The following is a 13,238-nucleotide window of genomic DNA, read 5'->3' as shown; positions in this document are numbered from 1 at the left end:
GGGGTTCCCACTTATAATCCCATCAAACTGATATCATTAGTCTGTCCGTAAAAACGCAAGTTTGGTTTTACTTTGACCTTTTTACAGTACTGTTTGTTTTATCTTATGAGTCGTATGTTTCTTTAAACCCTTAGCAGTTGACCAGTCGCTCAAGAATTCCAAGATCCAGTCCTTTTCTTATCTAAGGCACCATCTGACTAGCTGTGCTTGTAGGCAGGCAAAGAATCCAGAAGTGTCCAGCTAGGTCAAAACACAACAGGGGCCGCTCTGCTGCCTCTGAAGCCTGAATAAGACTTCCTTCATTTTAATTTCTTTAACAGAGGATGGTGCCACCGCAGGGTCACTAACTCTCCTGGTTGCCTAGGACTCTCCCGGTTTTAGCCCCGGAAGTCCTATATGCCAGGAACCCCCAGCTGTTTATCCTAGAGGTGGCAGGTGGTACAGACTACTTTTCTCCCTGTGTGTGTGTGTGTGTGTTAAAATACACATCACATAAAATGTATCATCTTAACCATTGTTAAGTGCACAATTCAGTGATATTGAATACATTAAAAGGGTCAGTCATCACCATCATTCACCTTTATAACGCTTTTCATCTTCTAAAACGGAAACTCTATGCCCAATAAAAAATAACCCCCTCTCCCCCCTTCTCTGCTGTAGACCACTTTGAAGAGGTTGGGCAACAAAGAACAGAAAGATAAGGTGTGTTCTTGAGAGAGAAGCAAGTTCAAGGAAAGAGTCTTTTTAATTTTACTTTTTTATTTTTGGCTAAGCTGGAGCTTCATAGCTGGGGCTTCATAGGTGGGTCTTCATAGTTGCATCAGCGTTTCTCTAGTTGCGGCAAACGGGGCTCTAACTTTAGTTGAATGCTCAGGCTTATCGCGGCGGCTTCTCTTGCCGGGAGCACAGGCTGCAGGCAGGCGGCTTCCGTAACTGTGGCTCCGGGCTCTGGAGCCCAGGCTCGGTAGTTGGGGCACACGGGCGTAGTTGCTCTGAGAAGTGCGGGACCTTCCCGGATCAGGAACCCGATCCCGTCTCCTGCATTGGCTGGTGGATTCTTTACCACTGAGCCACCACGGAAGCCCGAGTTGTTTTTTTAATTTCAAGATAAACAAACCTGTGAATAAGTGAATAAGTGAAGCGATTTTAAAATGTGGAGAGGAAAAAAAGCAACCAAGAGCAGGAAAAATTGTCCCAGATTGTCCCAGAGTAAATGAGACTATATTGTCTTGAAAGGTGGAGAACCCTGTGCCGTGTTTACTCCAGCCTTCAGGCTGGGCTTGCAGCTAGCTACGTAATCCTGAGTCTCTAACAAGCAAGAAGCTCCTAGATCCCAGCCTTCACGCACCTTCACAGATCTGCAGTGCAGCATGGGACCCAAGCCAGATGCTTAAGGTCTTAAATCCCAGTTTTGCAGTACTTGTGAGACCATGGATATGGCGACCCATCCGAGTCTCAGCTTCCTTCTCTGTGAAATGCAGTAATATTACCTTGCTCGGTCGGGTGGTTGTAAAGGTAGAGTATGGCAGGTCGCAAATTCCCAAGCACTGACTACTTTTACTGTTTCTCCTAGCCGCTGCTTAGGAATTTTCTCACTGGATGTCTGTAGCCTGTGAATACCTCTCCCATCACTCACCCCATCACCATCTGTCCTGAGGTGTAATCCGGGGCGATAACAGGGCTGGGGCAAGGTGTAGAGGTGAAGTAGGGTAATGAAAACTCATTTCAAGGCTCTGCTGTTGAGAGCTGGGCTTAGAAACCAGCCTGCCTGCTTCCCTTTCCACTGCCAGTAGGAGCCCAGTGATGTGTTTTTGGATACAGGCAGAGGAAAAGTGAGATTCATGTATGTTTCAGTAGAACCCCAGACCCTATCTAGCACAGGAGGCCTGGGGCAGGGAGAAAGGGCAGCAAGATGGTGAAAACCAGACAAAAAGCAGGCAGCATAGCAGCTGGCACATGATGGACACTGAACTATTGTTGCAGTGAGTTGGACTCTTGGCTTCCCAATTCTATGCTTAAATTGTTTAGTTGATTTTCCCCAGGGTAGATCTCTGCTGCCCTGTGGAGGTTTTCCCATCAGACTGACACTCTGACTTCCAGGACATCTGGATGGAATATCTGATGGGGAGATAACTGGTAGGGACATAGGGCAGGGCTTATCTACATGAAAGAAAATGAAAGTCGCTCAGTCATGTCCCACTCATTTTGACCCCATATACACCATACAGTCCATGGAATTCTCCAGGTAAGAATACTGGAGTAGGTAGCCTTTCCCTTCTCCAGGGGATCTTTCCAACCCAGGGGTTGAACCCAGGTCTCCCGCATTGCAGGTGGATTCTTTACTGGCAGAGCCACAAGGCCACAAGTTCAAATTATTTTAAAACAGAAGTGTTTGGAAATCAAACTGATAGGCATCAACTATCTTGAGATAAGAGAAATCCTTTGCCTTTCCTGGAAGAAACATTTTTGATTGCTAAAACTCTTGATGGGAAAAAGTTATACCCTGTGGGAAACTAAAACAATTAAACTATGGTAACAAATTAAACATTTCATTACTCATTATTGCATAATCAGAAACTGCTATTATCATTGCCATGCCTTACCAGAATGCGTGCTCAGTCGCTTCAGTCTTGTCCAACTGAAAGGTCTTTGTGACCCTTTGGACTGTAGACTGCCAGGTTTCTTCTTCCTTGGGATTCTTGAGGCAAGGATGCTGGAGTGTGTTGCCAGGTCCTCCTCAGGGAATCGTCAGAAACCAGGGATTGAACCAGTGTCTCCTGCGTCTCCTGAATTGCAGGCAGATTCTTTAGCATTGAGCCACCAGATCTGGTAAGACCCCCTTACCAGAATTCAGTTCAGTTCAGTTGCTCAGTCATATCCAATTATTTGCGACCCCATGGACTGCAGTATGCCAGGCTTCCCTGTCCATACCAACTCCCAGTGCTTGCTCAAACTCATGTCCATTGGGTCAGTGATGCCATTCAACCATCTCATCCTCTGTCGTCCCCTCTCCTCCCGCCTTCAATCTTTCCCAGCATCAGGGTCTTTTCAGATGAGTCAGTTCTTCCCATCAGGTGGCTGAAGTATTGGAGTTTCAGCTTCAGCATCAGTCCTTCTAATGAATATTCAGGGTTGATTTCCTTTAGGGTAGACTGGTTTGATCTTCTTGCAGTCTAAGGGACTCTCAAGAGTCTTCTCCAACACCACAGCTCAAAAGCATCAATTCTTCAGCACTCAGCTTTCATTATAGTCCCACTCTCACATCCATACACGACTACTGGAAAACCAAAGCTTTGACGAGACGGACCTTTGTTGGCAAAGTAATATCTCTGCTTTTTAATATGCTGTCTAGGTTGGTCATAGCTTTTCTTCCAAGGAGCAAGTGTCTTTTAATTTCATGGCTACAGTAACCATCTGCAGCAATTTTGGAGTCCAAAAAATAAAGAATAGTAACATTCAGAATAGTAACATTGAAATTTATAATCTGACCAGTGTCAATACAACACTGTCACTCAATCTACTGGATTTGAAGTCAGAAAGCATTATTGTAATCCTAGCTCCCCCTAGCTGTGTGGCTGTGGGCAAATTGCTTAACCTCTCTGAAACTCAAATGTCTCCACTGTATAAAGGGAATGGTGAAAAATAATACCTATCACCTAGGATTGTTGTGAGGCTTAAACAATATAATGTACGCAGGGCACTTACCATAGTGTCATCAGTTCGTCTCAGTTCAGTCATTCAGTCATGTCCAACTCTTTGAGAGCCCATGGACTGCAGCACGCCAGACCTCCCTGTCCATCACCAACTCCCAGAGCTTGCTCAAACTCATGTCCATCGAGTTGGTGATGCCATCCAACCATCTCACCTGTTTCCCCTTCTCCTCCAGCCTTCAGCCTTTCCCAGCATCAGGGTCGTTTCCAATGAGTCAGTTCTTCACATCAAGTAGCCAAAGTACTGGAGTTTCAGCTTCAACATCAATGAATATTCCAATGACTATTCAAGACTAATTTGCCTTAGGAAGGACTGGCTTGATTTTCTTGCAGTCCAAGGGACTCTCAAGAGTCTTCTCCAACTCCACAATTCAAAAGCATCAATTCTTCAGTGTTCAGCTTTCTTTATAGTCCAAATGTCACATCCATACATGACTACTGGAAAAACCATAGCTTTGACTAAACAGACATTGTTGGCAAAGTATGTCTCTGCTTTTTAATATGCTGTCTAGATTGGTCATAGCTTTCTTCCAAGGAGGAAGCATCTTTTAATTTCATGGTTGCAGTCACCATTTTCAGTGATTTTGGAGCCCAAGAAAATACAGTCTGTCACTGTTTTCATTATTTTCCCATCTATATGCCATAAAGTAATGGGACCAGATGCCATGATCTTAGTTTTCTGAATGTCGAGTTTTAAGCCAGCTTTTTCACGCTCCTCTTTCACCTTCATCAAGAGGCTCTTTAGTTCCTCTTTGCTTTCTGACATAAGGTGCCATCTGCATGTCTGAGTTTATGGATATCTCTCCCAGCAAGCTTGATTCCAGCTTGTACTTCATCTGGCCCTGCATTTTGCTTGATGTACTCTGCATATAAGTTAAATAAGCAGGGTGACAATATACAGCCTTGACGTACTCCTTTCCCAATTTGGAACCAGCCCATTATTCCATCTCCGATTCTAACTGTCTTTTCTTGACCTGCATACAGGTTTCTCAGGAGGCAGACAAGGTGGTCTGGTATTCCCATCTCTTGAAGAATTTTCCACAATTTTTTGTGATCCACACAAAGACTTTAGCGTAGTCAGTAAAGCAGAAGTAGATGTTTTTCTTGAATTTTCTTGCTTTGTCTATGATCCAGTGGATGCTGGCAATTTGATCTCTGATTCCTCTGACTTATTTTGAGCTTTACTTTGCTAGCATGTGAGATGAGTGCAATTGTAAGGTAGTGTGAGCATTCTTTGGCATTGGTTTTCTTCGGGATTGGAATGAAAACTAACCTTTTCCAGTCCTGTGGCCACTGCTGAGTTTTCTAAATTTGCTGACATATTGAGTACAGCACTTTCATAGCATCATCTTTTAGGATTTGAAATAGCTCAACTGGAATTCTATCACCTCCACTAGCTTTGTTCATAGTGATGCTTCCTTAAAGTGAAGTCACTCAGTCGTGTCCGACTGTTTGCGACCCCATGGACTATAGCCTACCAGGCTCCTCTGTCCATGGGATTTTCCAGGCAAGAGTACTGGAGTGGGTTGCCATTTCCTTCTCCAGGGGATCTTCCCGACCCAGGGATCGAACCCGGGTCTCCAGCATTGCAGACAGACACTTTACAGTCTGAGCCAATGCTTCCTTAGGTCCACTTAACTTCTCACTCCAGGATGTCTGGCTCTAGGTGAATGATCACACCATCATGGTTATCTGGGTCATGAAGATCTTTTTTGCAGAGTTCTTCTTATATTCTTCCCACCTTTTCTTAATATCTTCTGCTTCTGTTAGTTCCATACCGTGTCTGTCTTTTATTGTGCCCACCTTTGCATGAAGTGTTCCTTTGCTATCTCTAATTTTCTTGAAGGGATCTCTTGTCTATGCTATTCTATTGTTTTCCTCTATTTCTTTGCATTGATAACTTAGGAAGGCTTTCTCATCTCTCCTTGCTATTCTTTGAAACTCTGCATACAGATGGGTATATACTTCCTTTTCTCCTTTGTCTTTCACTTCTCTTCTTTTCTCAGCTACTTGAGGAGGCCTTACAAATATTGTTATAAACAGACCCAATGATTATCATTAAGATGACAAAATACCTGAAATTATATTTAGTATATTTTTGGCTTTAAGAGAAGTTATAATATGCTAATTTTAAAATGATCATCTATATTTGATACAGATTATAAAGGTTTGATAACCAACTGACATGGGCAAAAACTATTTACCAAGTGAATCTTCCGGAGAATGAAATCAGTTCATGTTCTTGTCTCTCCCATCCTCTCTACAGCACAGCTTTCAAACCATAGCTTTTTACTTCACTCTGTATGATGGGCTCCAGTTTCATCCATCTCATTAGAACTGATTCAAATGAATTCTTTTTAATGGCTGAGTAATATTCCATGGTGTATGTGGAATTTAGAAAGATGGTAACGATAACCCTATATGCAAAGCAGAAAAAGAGACACAAATGTACAGAACAGACTTTTGGACTCTGTGGGAGAAGGTGAGGGTGGGATGTTCTGAGAGAATAGCATTGAAACAAGTATAACATCAAGGGTGAAACAGATCACCAGCCCAGGCTGGATGCATGAGACAAGTGCTCCGGCCTGGTGCACTGGGAAGACCCAGAGGGATGGGATGGGGAGGAAGGTGGGAGGGGGGATCGGGATGGGGAACACATGTAAATCCATGGCTGCTTCACGTCAATGTATGACAAAAACCACTACAATATTGTAAAGTAATTAGCCTCCAACTAATAAAAATAAATGAAAAAAGAAAAAAAAAAAAAACCCATAGCTTTTTGAACAATGCTCATGTGGCTAAAAAGAGTTAACAAGACTTCCAAGAATCTTAGTTTATCACCTAAGAAAAGCTTAGGTGCTGGAAGATTCTGATTCATTCACCTCAAATACAAAGGGTGAACTAACAATCAGCCTACATTTTCTTTTGATAAGTGGCATAAATTTAATTTTTAAGTGCATTAAACTAAAATTTAGATTATATTTTAAAAGATCTTATCAAAAGAAACCCATATAATGACAATTAGTCAACATTTATAATTCAAATTTTTAACTTGTACCATTGTAGTTAACAATGCCTCTTTATTTACATCACCTAACTTTTTTTGTCAGCAATTCCCTCTATTATATCAAATCGGCATAAAAATAGAAATATGTTTGAGAGGATTGAGCATTTCCATTTCTTTGCTTTTAAGAGATTTAGTTAAATAATGGGTTTTAAATATTCTTTTAAAAAGGGCATCTTATTTAGTTTACAAGCTATATATTTTAAGAAGTTCATTTTATGCAAAACATTTGCTTTCCTTTTAAGCTTATTTCTGACTGTTTATGTAAATATGAAAATGTTAAATCTTTATGTTTGTTTGGTTTTTTTTACTTCATTGTCTTTCCCCTGAAAAAGAAAGTTTGAGAGGCAAAGGTTACAAAATAGACACAGTCTCCTCCCTAAATGAGCTTAAGGTCCAGGAAAGCAGACAGACCTTGAACAGGTCTTCACAGCTGTGATGATCCTTAGAAAAAGGGAGATGTGTGGGGGGGTGCTTGGTCGTGTACAGCTCTTTGGGACCCCTTGGAGTCTAGCCCACCAAGTTCCTCTGTCCATGGGATTTTTGAGGCAAGAATATTGGAGCAAGTTGCCATTTCCTTCTCCAAGGGATCATCCCAACCCAGGGATCAACCTGCATCTCTTGGGTCTCCTACATTGGCAGATGGATTCTTTTACCACTGTGTCACCTGGGAAACCCTTAGAAAAATGAACATGCAGGCAACTGGGAATAGGAGGAGGTTTACCAGCAGTTTGGGGTCATTAGAGAAGGATACCTGTGCTGGGCCCTTGGGCTGAGGCAGCAGAAAGGAGGATGAGGATATCACTGGTACAGAAAGCATCCTTGGGGGGTGCCTAGGGACAGAGAAAAGTATGGTGAGCAGAGGGAAAGAAAAGGAGAATGGCCCCAAGAGGAGGTTGGAGAGGTAGACAGGGGCTGACTCATCAGAGCCTTATGGACCATGGTGTGAATTTGGACTTGATTCTCGGAGCATTGGGCAGTCAACTGAGAAGTTGTATGCAAGGAAGTGGCATGATAATTTTTTGCAGTTTCAAAAGAAAATTCAGATGGAGAGACAGAAGGAGCCAGAGTAGAAGCAGGGTTTAGCAGTCCAGTGGACAGATGATTTTGGCTTATACTAGGATGGCAGTAAGGAACAGAGAGAAGACGGTTAGCAGGCAGAATGGACAGGACCTCATGTTTGATTGCATATGAAGGATTAGGGAGATGAAGAGCCAAGTATTATTGCCAAATTTCTGGCTTGAGCCCCTTGACAGATGGTGATGACTATTCATGCAGGTTAGGAACCGTGGAGGAAGTACAGGTTTGAAGAGAACGTGACAAGTCTGAGATGAAGATATCCACTGGGCAAGTGGATGCTGGGATCTGAAATAGTACAGTCTTGTTGAAGGCTTAAATTTAGGAGTCATTGCTTTTAAAAGGAATTTTAAGTCATGGGAGTTGATGAGATGCCCAGTCAATGCATGTGAACTGAGAAGAGCAAAAATCTTATGATACAACCTGGAAAAACTCTAACATTGAATGACTGAGTAGGTGGAGAAGACTGAAGAAGAAGTGCTATATCACAGAAACAGGGAAAGAGAGATGTCTAAGTAGAGACCAGTCAACAATTTGCTGAGCTCAAGTGAGCTGTCAAATAAGAAAAAGAATAAGAAATATCTTCTGTACTTACCAACATGGGATGAAGGTCACAGGAGGCCTTAAGGAAGCCTTAGGTTTGTACTCACTGAGTAGGCCTAGAATTTTAAAAGATGTTTGCTTTCCATGCAGTAGACACTGGGAAACCACATCAATTTGGGGGCAAGAGGGTATGGTTATAGCTATGTCTAAAACGTATTAACTCATTAACGAATACATAGGATACGGACAGGAAGTGGGGAGGGAGTTAAGAGGCTACTGCATCAGTTCTAATGAGATGGATGAAACTGGAGCCCATTATACAGAGCGAAGTAAGCCAGAAAGATAAAGACCATTACAGTATACTAACACATATATATGGAATTTAGAAAGATGGTAACGATAACCCTATATGCAAAACAGAAAAAGAGACTCAGATGTAGAGAACAGACTTGTGGACTCTGGGAGAAGGCGAGGGTGGGATGTTTCAAGAGAACAGCATTGAAACATGTATATTATCTAGGGTGAAACGGATAACCAGCTCAGGTTGGGTACATGAGACAAGTGCTCGGGCCTGGTGCACTGGGAAGACCCAGAGGGATCGGGTGGAGAGGGAGGTGGGAGGGGGGACCGGGATGGGGAATACATGTAAATCCATGGCTAATTCATTTCAATGTATAACAAAAACTACTGTAATGATGTAAAGTAATTAGCCTCCAACTAATAAAAAATAAATAAATAAATAAAGAAGCATAAAAAATAAAAAAATTAAAAAAAAATAAATTAAAAAAAAAAAAGAGGCTACTGCAATAGTCTAAGCAAGAAGAAAAACTGAATTAGGGAGCTTGAAGTAAACTTAGAAAATAAGAGTTAAAGGTTGTATCAATCAATGATCTTTAAGTTGCAAGTGAAGAGAATAACGTATTTTGTCTTCAATAATAAAAACGAGGACTTGCCTAGTGGTCCAGTGGTTAAGAATCTGCCTGTTAATACAGGGGACATAGGTTCAATCCCTGGTCTGAGAAGATGCCAAAAGCTGCATAGCAACTAAGCGCATGCCCACAACCACGCACATGCCCGCAAATACTGAGCCTACACTCTAGAGTCCCTGAGCGCATTTGCTCTAGAGCACGTGCTCCACAACTGATGGGAAGCCCTCCAACCACAGCTAGAGAATAGCCTCTGCTCACTGCAACCAGAGGAGGCTGGAGTGCGGCAACAGAGACCCAGAACAGACCCCCGCCAAAAAAAATCAGAAAAAGAAAAGTGAAGATGTTACCGACCCTCTGGAGCTGATCCCCAAGAAGTGTCCCCCTGCCTAGTGTCGCTGGAGCCAATAGAATGAGGCCACGTTTGGTTCAGAAACAATGGAAAGTTTTATTCTTGGATCAAAGAATGGAGCAAGCAATCCACACTCTCCCCCAGCAGGTAGAGGGCGGGGCTGCTTTACAGGGGTCTCATCATCAGTGGGCTTCCCAGGCGGCACTAGTGCTAAAGAACCCTCTTGGCAGTCCAGGAGACATAAGAGACGCAGGTTCAATCCCCAGGTCAGGAAGACCCCCTGAAGGAGAGCGTGGCAAACACTCCAGTATTGTTGCCTGGAGATTGCCGTGGACTGAGGAGCCTGGTGGGCTATAGTCCATAAGATTAGGATCCAGAGAGTCTGACACGCGTGAGACAACTTAGCACACACACATATGAGCAGGAGGGGAGGGGCAGAACTTGCGTGGGGCGGGTGCAGTCTCTACACACGGCCTGGCGCCGTTGTGAACCGAGATGCCCTGGGCAGCTGTATGCTGCCTACAGTGCTGGCATGTGGGGGCCGCCGTTTAGCACCAGGAGCTCTGGTTTAAAGCGCCAGGGGCTGGGCTTCTGTACATGGCACTCTGTGATAAAAGGAATCTGGACTAAGAATAAGGAAAGGATTTTTAAAAATTAGACTTTATTTTATTATAATGATTCTGCTTTTATTTCCTGGGAATTGTTAATGGGTTTGCTAATGAGAAATCCTTCCTCTGTCTTTTGTCCCAATCTTCATTCTTGAGGGGCCAGGTCTGTCTTCTGCAACTGCTTCCTGCTAATTTGGGGTGATGTCATAGTGCTGGGTAGAGGAGGAGCAGAACTTCTCTGCAGTCGCCTTTAGAAGTGTTTGGCAGTCAGCAGGTCTCAGCCCTGAGTTTTCTGTATCCCTGAGCCACCATATGTCTAACCTTTAGAGACAAAGACACTATACAATTTAGGGTGCATGGCCCACATACTTAGCAAGAGAATAATGGTCATAAGGGGCCCAAGAAAGGTAGAAACAGAATGATGCCGGGGAGGGCCTGTTTTGTCCCCTCCACATTTGTTCAGCCAGATTAGTCTACCTGGTTTCTGCAGCCAAGGTGCTTTTTCCAGTAGTCTGTCTGCACTTTCATCAATCAGGCCACTTCCACCAACATAAAGCCAACACAAAGTTTTGACCAGGGCACAGGTCCCTCCCAGGTCAGCTAACAGATAATCTAGAGCAATTCAGTTATCTAGGACTACACTGGTCAGGGAATCAACAGACTTTCATTATAGCTTGAAGTCAAGACTTATATTGGCCACTGTTGCCCTGGTAGTTGTTCATTATTTTTTAAATTTTATTTATTTAGTTTCGGTTGTGCTGGGGCTTTGTTGCTGCCCTGGCTACTGGTTGCAATATGCTGGCTTCTCATTGTGGCGGCTTCTCCGGTTGTGGAGCACGGGCGTGGGGCATGGGGGCTTCAGTAGCTGGGTTCATGGCTCAGCAGTTGTACTTCCCAGGCCCTAGAGCACAGCCTCAATAGCTGTGGCCCAGGGGCTTAATTGCTCCAAGCATGTGAGATATTCCTGGATTAGGGATCAAACCTGTGTCTCTTTCACTGGCAGGCAGATTCTTTACCACTGAGCCACCAGAGAAGCCCTGTTACCTTTTTATTATGGTGACAGAGTCCCTCCAGCCAAGGTACTAACACCCCATGACTGCAATTGTTCCTGCAGTTAGTAGTCTGCTCTTTGGGAACCAAGTTTTGTTGTGTTTCAGAAGAGAAGCTTTAGGTGGGAGAAGGGTTTGCAGGAGTAGGCAAAGGGGTCTTTTGCTCCAGGTTGTACTTCCAGAGTTTGGGGCTTATGGTGCCTCCTCGCTTGAGTATGATGTGCCCACAGAGTGATCCCCAGCAACTCCAGGGCAGAATGGGTGGTTAGAGTCGCCAAGTGAGCTTCATTCCACTTAGGAGTGGGCTGATCATGCCAGCTGCTGGTTTTCCAGGTTTTTAGGTTTGCCCTGTCTCCTGGCTAGAAGGGGTGGCAGCACTGGTTACATACTCCGTAAGAGGTTTCATAGTTTCTCCTGTCTGGAGGGTATACTTGAGTTGTTCCATTTCAAGGGGTCTGAGGTGTCCCTTCTCTTGGGCTTGCAGGATGATGGGTCTACCATACAGAAGTTCAAAGGCATTTAACTTTAATTTATGCCTTGGGGCTAACCACATATTAAGCAGGGCAATTGGGAGTAACCTAATCCAATTTTCTTGAGTCTCCTGGCATAGCCTGAGTAAGGTCTGATTGGATCTCCCTACTTTGTTCAAGGATTGGAGTATCCAGTCCTTGAACAATGCAAGGTCCATTTTATGCCTAGGGCACTTGTTATCACTTTTTTTCACTTGAGACACAAGTGCTAGGTCATTATCATTCTGTAGGGATCCTGGCAGCCTAGAACTGGGGAGAGCTGCCATTTCAGCTCTAGCAGGGAACGCTTCTACCCACCCTGAAAATGTGTCCACCAGCACCAAGACGTACCTGAAATTGCCCACTGTGCTCAGCACGACAGTGAAATCAACTTGCCAGTCTTCCTCAAGATATGTCCCTCTGGTCTGAATGAGCCTTATTTGGGGGCCTCTGGGGAGTCTGCATTCCCCTCTGGGGGTTGTTCATTGAAGATGAGACAGGCTTTAACTATCCGACTGATCATACTTTTCATGGCAGGAGTTACCATGACTTCAGCTGATCAGTCATATAGGGCTTCCCTACAAAAGTGAGTTCCTTGCCGAGCCAGCCTCCCAGATAGCTTGACAAGCTGTGGTTTGGAGAAAGAAGTATTGCTCGTGTTTGATAGCTAGCCATCATGGCCTCCTATATCTCTACTGAAGCCCCATTTCTGGGCTTTCTCAAATTCTTCCTTTGTGTTGACTGGGGAGTGATTGGATGGAACCAACCTCTTAGGTATGTGTGTTTATCACTCAGTCGTGTCCGACTCTTTGAGACTCCATGGACTGCAGCCCACCAGGCTCCTCTGTCCATGGGGATTCTCCAGGCAGGAATACTCCAGTGGGTTGCCACACCCTCCAGGGATCAAACCCAGGTCTCCCACACTGCAGGCACATTCTTCACCGCCTGAGCCACCAGGGGAACCGAAGGACCTCATCCGCAGGGAAGGAAGGGAGCAGAGTTCTCGCACGGCAGGCTCAGCTGTGCTGCTTAGGCTGCAGACTGCAGTGTGGGTTCAGCGTCCCTGCACAGGGCGCCCAGTCACCTTGAACTGAGATGTCCTGCAGTGCTTCGGTACTTGGGCCCCAAGCTGGAGTATCTGGCCCAGCTGTTTCACCCTAAGAACTCTGGTCTGAAGTGCAGGGTTCAAGGCCTCTACATGCAGCCCTCTATCACAAGTGAAACTAGAAGTACAAAGGGGAAAAAAGGCTAGATTTTATTACCTAGATTCTATTTTTATTTCATTTTTATTCTCTGGAAATTATTAATGGGCTTTGCCAAGGACAAAAGTCCAGAGGCAATGTTAACTTCAGGCTAAAGCTATATCTAGCCCCTCAAACAGTGTTTCTAAGGACCCTTTT

At 44.2% G+C, this 13,238-nt stretch overlaps 1 long non-coding RNA gene across 1 annotated transcript; it reads right to left on the bottom strand.

Annotated features, from left to right (window-relative positions):
* Positions 1–741: 741 nt before the first annotated feature.
* On the bottom strand, positions 742–4,094 carry LOC139031989 (uncharacterized). Its single transcript, XR_011484520.1, has 2 exons — positions 2,604–4,094; positions 742–1,117 (listed from the first exon to the last, which is right to left on the bottom strand). It is a non-coding gene; the product is annotated as an uncharacterized lncRNA (long non-coding RNA).
* Between the last annotated feature and the right edge of the window lie 9,144 nt (positions 4,095–13,238).

Source organism: Odocoileus virginianus, chromosome 29, assembly GCF_023699985.2.
Source record: "Odocoileus virginianus isolate 20LAN1187 ecotype Illinois chromosome 29, Ovbor_1.2, whole genome shotgun sequence".
Taxonomy (NCBI): Eukaryota; Metazoa; Chordata; class Mammalia; order Artiodactyla; family Cervidae; genus Odocoileus; species Odocoileus virginianus.
The sequence above is the reverse complement of the archived record's forward strand: the minus strand, read 5'-3'. Positions and strand labels throughout refer to the sequence as shown.